Genomic DNA, 6,385 nt, shown 5'->3' with positions numbered 1-6,385 from the left:
TGCTTGCCAGTACTCTTTACCTGGATTATGCATATATCGACTCACCATGCCAACTGCATGAGCAATATCCGGTCTAGAGCATACCATTGCATACATCAAACTACCAACCAAATTTGCATATGGTATATTTTTCATTTGCAGCTTCTCTTTATCAGTTTTAGGACACTGTAGAGAACTCAATTTAAAATGAGGAGCCAAAGGGGTACTAACCGGTTTGGTTGAATCATGAACTCCAAACTTCCGAATCAACTTCTCAAGGTATTGTCTTTGATTCAAACTGACCAAACCCTTCTCTCTATCTCTAGTGATCTCCATGCCAAGGATCTTCTTCGCTTCACCAAGATCCTTCATCTCAAACTCATTCTTCATTTGCTTCTTCAATTTTTCAATCTCTTCAACATTTTTTTAGGCAATCAACATATCATCAACATATATCAACAAATAAATGAAAGACCCATCTTGCAACTTCTTGAAGTACACACAATGATCATATTGACTTCTAGAATAATTTTTGCCTCTCATAAATTTATCAAACCTCAAATACCATTGCCTAGGAGATTGCTTCAAGCCATAAAGTGATTTCTTCAATTTGCAAAACAAATTTTCCTTCCCTTTCACTATATACCCATCCGGTTGACACATATAAATCTCTTCATTCAAATCACCATGTAGGAAAGCCGTCTTCACATCAAGTTGCACAAGCTCAAGATCATACTGTGCAACAAGAGCTAACATAATGCGAATTGAGGAGTGCTTCACAACCGGAGAAAAGATTTCATTGTAGTCAATGCCCTCCTTTTGTGCATACCCTTTAGCAACTAATCTTGCTTTGAATCTCACATTGCTTTTCTCATCAGCATCTTCCTTCTTGGCATACACCCATTTGCAACCGATAGCTTTCTTGCCCTTAGGCAATTTAGCTAACTCCCAAGTCTTGTTCTTCAAGAGAGAATTCATCTCATCACCCATGGCATTGCACCACCTCTCTTTCTCCTCACTCTCAATGGCTTCCTCGAAATTGGATGGAATCTCATCAGTGATAATAGAAAGAGCAAAAGAAACATAGTCACTATACCGAGCTGGCTTGGTAATTTGTCTCTTTCCTCTATTCTTGGCAATAGACTCTTGAGGTGAAACTTGCTCTTCAACTTGAATAGAATCTTCAAGTTCAACTTCTTCAACATCCTCATGGTCTCCCACTTCTTCACTTGTAGTGGCTTCGACATCAGCGGAAATAGGATTTGAAGTACCAGAGGCAACTTTCTCAAGCTCCACCTGTTGAACATCTTTCACATTCTTCTCAGAGACTTTGTACATACTTTCTTCGTCAAATGTCACATCTCTACTAATTACCAGTTTCTTCATCTCTGGACACCACAACCTGTAACCTTTGACACCACTACTAAAACCAAGAAAGATAGCCTTTTTGGCTCTAGGATCAAGTTTATTTTCAGTTACATGAAAATAAGCAGGTGAACCAAAAATACGAATATGATCATAATCAGAAGAAGGTTTTCCAGTCCATACCTCCATTGGTGTCTTACCCTGAATAACAGCTGAAGGTAACCGGTTGATGATGTGACATGCATAATTAACTGCTTCTGCCCAAAATGACTTGCTTAAACCCGACTGAGACAACATACATCTAACCTTCTCAAGCAAGGTTCGATTCAATCTTTCTGCAACTCCATTTTGTTGTGGAGTTCCCCGAACACTGAAATGTCTCACAATTCCTTCTTCTTTGCAAACTTTAAAGAAATGATCGAATGTGTATTCACCACCATTATCCGATCTCAAAATCTTAATCTTTCTCCCAGTCTGGTTCTCAACCATTTTCTTCCAACCCAAGAAAATGCTTAACACCTCACTCTTGTGCTTCATAGTGTAGACCCAAGACCTTCTTGAATAATCATCAACAAAGGTCACAAACCAATGTCTACCACTCAAAGAGGGAGTCTTTGTAGGACCCCAAACATCCGAATGCACATAATCAAGAATGCCCTTCGTCTGATGTACGGCAGTACCAAACTTCACTCTAGTTTGCTTCCCCAAGACACAATGCTCGCAGAAATCAAGCTTACAAGTCGTGGCACCTTTTTTTCACAAGCCCTTGTAGAGCTTTCTCACCGGCATGGCCTAATCTCATATGCCACAGTCTAGTAGTATCTGAATCAGATGTGCCCATATTTTCAGAAACTACATATGCTTCACCTGTCACAGTGCTTCCCTGCAATAAATACAAATGGCCACATCTAGGAGCTTTCATCACAACAAGTGCACCATAAGTAACTTTCAATGTCTGTCCATCTGAATGAAACCTGAAACCCTTGGATTCCAGAGTACCCAAAGAAATAAGATTTTTCTTCAAATTCGGTACATACCGAACACCTGTCAACTCTTTAACCATGCCATCATGCAACTTCAAACGAACTGTACCAATCCCTTTTGTTGTGCAAGGATTGTCATCTCCCATGAACACAACGCCACCATCAAACTCTTTCAAGCTTGAAAACCAATCCTTGTGAGAAGTCATATGATGAGTACAACCCGTATCCAACACCCACTTAGTAGCACAATCAAATGATGAGGAAGTGGTTAAAGCAAAATCAAAAACATCGGTTTCAACCTCAGCAACATTGGCTTCAGAACTTTCTTTTCCTTTGGTCTTCAACTTAGGACAATCTTTTTTCCAATGACCCTTATTATGACAAAAGGCACATTCATCCCTTTCCAAAGGTTTTCTACCTTTAGAGTTTCCTCTAGGTCGAGACTGTGATTTTTTCCTACTAGAAGATGACTTCCTCTCCGATGATCTACCTCTAACAAATAAAGCTTCAGAGGTACTATCATGATTTTTATCTCTATGCCTCATTTCATAATTCATCAAGGCATTTGACACATCTTCAAATTTCACAGTTTATTTACCATGCATAATAGTGGTAACAAAATGCTCATAAGAGTCCGGCAAGGAATTCAACAATATTAAGGCCTTATCTTCATCCTTAATATCCTCATCTAAATTTAACAAGTCGGCAATCAACTTATTAAAAGCATCAAGGTGTCTAATCATTTTTGTACCTTCTTTGTATTGGAAGCGGTAGAGCTTTTTCTTCAAGTGTAGCCGGTTCTCTGCACTCTTTGTCATATACTTGTCTTCCAAGTTTTGCCACAACACACTTGCTACCGTCTCCCGCATCACAAAATACTTCTGAGTTTTTGCAAGGCACAACCGAATTGAAGAGCAAGCCCACAAATTTAATTTCTCCCATTCCGGCTTCGACATAGCTTCCGGCTTCTCTCCCAAAGCGGCAAGTAGATCTTGTTGAGCCAACACATCTTTGACCTCACATTGCCACATCCCGAAGTTGTTTGTGCCATCAAACTTTTCCACTTCGAACTTTGCATTTTGCACCGTAGTTCTTGCAAACCCGGAGCTGCTTCCAAAAGGATTTTCATCTTGCCCGTCTGACATCTTTGGCAACTAGACAGTACCCAAGAGCAACTAGTGCTCTGATACCAATTGTTGTGCTAGGATAGCACCAAACCTTATGGAACCAACTCAATCTAACCCACAGGAAATTTATCAAATGAAAATGCAAGAACAATATAGAAAATAACACCAAGATTTTAACGAGGTTCCTCCACAGTCAGTGTAACTGGAGTACGTCCTCGGAGCAGTAGGAGCTCACCCAATAATCCACTATCAACCAAATGGGAGTTTACAAAGTGTTGGCAATCTCACAACCCAAATAACCCAATACACCCAATAGCTCTCACACACCAAAGAAACAAATAGAGAAGAAAATATAATGAATAATTTCTTCTCTATACATATAGCTCAAAGCTATTACAACAACAATTACTTTGGTTGATGATTACTAATCAAATGAAGCAACAACTTCTTCTTCTGTTTTAGGCTCTCTGCAACTCTCCCTTGCTCTCTGCAAAAGGAGCTCTTTCTTCTCTCTGTTTTCTTCTCAAAACCGAAAATAAGCTCTTTGCTTCTTTTACTTCACCTTTTCGGATGCACACAACACACAAAAGCAACCAAAACACTTATTAAGAACCATAAGTCACGGGTGGTAAAAAGAAAGAAAACTTTTCCCATTTTTCTTCCCTAAAACAAGGAAAGGTTGTCCACCTTTTTCTTTATAATTTTTTAGCCGAAAGTTCATTTGGACATTTGTCCATTTGGCACTTAGCCAATTATTCAACAGTCCACAGATCTCAAAAATACAGGTATAAATCCTCAACCCGGAAAACTATTTTTCGATATAGATCTATTGAACGTAGTCCCTGGATTTGTGAAAGTCTGTGCGCTGCACCTCCGTGACTCAGTTTTTGGTGCATGCATCCCAGATTAGTGCTAGGAGTTGAATCAGTTTCCCTGCATCCAATGTGGTCTCTGTCCTACTGGATCCTTGATTTGCTCGCAAAGCTGTGCTCCCTTCTATGTTGCTTGGATCCCACCCCCAAACTTGTATGTAATAATATTTTATATAAAATGCGAGGGAGTGATTGAGTGAGAGGGGGTGCCAAGCAATGCAAGGGACTTCATCACCAACCCCACTGTGAGTATGTCTGGGACACTGCCTGTGCATATTTCTGCATTCGATTAATTTTCTGCACTTATCGTTAATGATGAATGATGGTGAGTGCTGATGTGCTGAGTTGAATGTATAAATTCTGAATGCATGATTCAGATGAATGTGCGCGCTGTGGATATTTAGGGCCAATCAAATCCGAATGCAACCTGCAAAAACACACATTAAAAATCTAATTAGAATAAAACCCAAGATAAAATACTGATTAACTAAAAACAATTAATGTTTTTGTGTTTTTCTATATTTTTTTATTTATTTTTAGATTTGTGATAAAGACTACAACAACAACAATAAAGACTAAAAGGAAGAAAATAAAATGAAAAGACTTTAGAAAAATGGGGTTGCCTCCTAATAAGTACTTTAGTTAACGTCTATAGCTTGACGTAGAGAAAGGAATTGATGATTACGTCACTTGTTTTCTTAGTCAACCACTCACTAGCAGCATCACAGGGCAAAAGTAGGTAGGGAATGAGATGTTTATCAATTATGCGTTTCAAATGAGTGGTTGAATCCTTCATATTTGGCCTTCTATGTGAATAAATCTTTGTAATCAAATACTCTTCCAGCGAGGTTAGTGTCTTTTTGTTGAACTGACTTAAACCTTGTATTTAACACCCACAATTTCTGCATTGGCCAAATTTTTCTACGAGGAATTTGGCTGCCACAAAATGTTTTCTTCTTCTCTTTGTATATCTCAAAGCTTGGAACATAAATAAAACAGCAACATAAATGAAACCAGCATTTTTTCATATTTTTTTTGTCTCTAAACCAGTATCTCATTAAATCGTTTAAAATTTTTTCGACGAAGAGCTTTAGAACTTCATTTGGGATTGTGATTTGTCTGCATTTTAAGTTTTGTTCTTTTTTTTTTTTGGAATATGTTTTCATTTTTTTTATGGTTGTACCTTCTTGCTATGTTTACACAATTCATCATCTTTCTTCTTCCATATCAAAAGGAATAGCATTGGTGGGTTATGTGGATAATACCATTCCTATGGCATTTGCTATGGAAGAGGATGCATTGTGTAAACATAGCAAGAAGGTACAACCATGAAAACATATTCCAAAAAAGAAAGAGAACAAAACTTACAGTGCAAACAAATCCCAAATGAAGTTCTGAAGCTAGACTTGTTGATCAAGGAAAGCTACACTCATTGATCACTCAAACTCGAGGATGAGTAAGAGTAGCATTGTTCCATTTATTGGAAAAATGAAATGTGAAATAGAGACCCACTAACCGCAACCAATGTTCCATATATTGGAAAAATGATTAGCACAAGGAACGACATACATCCAGTATCTGCTATGCAGCAGGAAGCATGATCTAATATTTCATCCAACTCTTTAACCATCTGTAGAGCCGTAAGTACAAACAGTATACGAAAATGAAGAAATGGTATGTTCCAATGTTTTAAAAGACATGCCTCGAGGCCCGCCTAGATAACTTTGGAGGCAGGGCAGGAGTGATAACACCTCTGCCCAGTGGGAGTGGGCGAAAACTTGCCGAGGCATGGTAGAGGCGAGACTAGGTGGCTAAGGCGCGCCTAAAGGTGGTTGGCGGGCGTTCCCAGATCCATGTGCGACCCAAAATCGAAGTTAACTACTCTGTTTTCAAGCTCTGCCATATGGGTTTAGGGTTGCAAGCTATGCGGCGTCTTCACGAGGAAGACGACCGCGAAGAAGGAGATGGATTTTTTGTTTTTAAAATGACTTCACTCAAAACGACGTCGTTTTGGCCAAGTCTGTTTTTCTTTTATTTTTAAAACCCCAAGAGTCCATGT

The sequence above is a fragment of the Malus domestica genome, chromosome 06 (genome assembly GCF_042453785.1).
Source record: "Malus domestica chromosome 06, GDT2T_hap1".
Lineage (NCBI taxonomy): Eukaryota > Viridiplantae > Streptophyta > Magnoliopsida > Rosales > Rosaceae > Malus > Malus domestica.
This window is presented reverse-complemented; position numbering follows the sequence as displayed.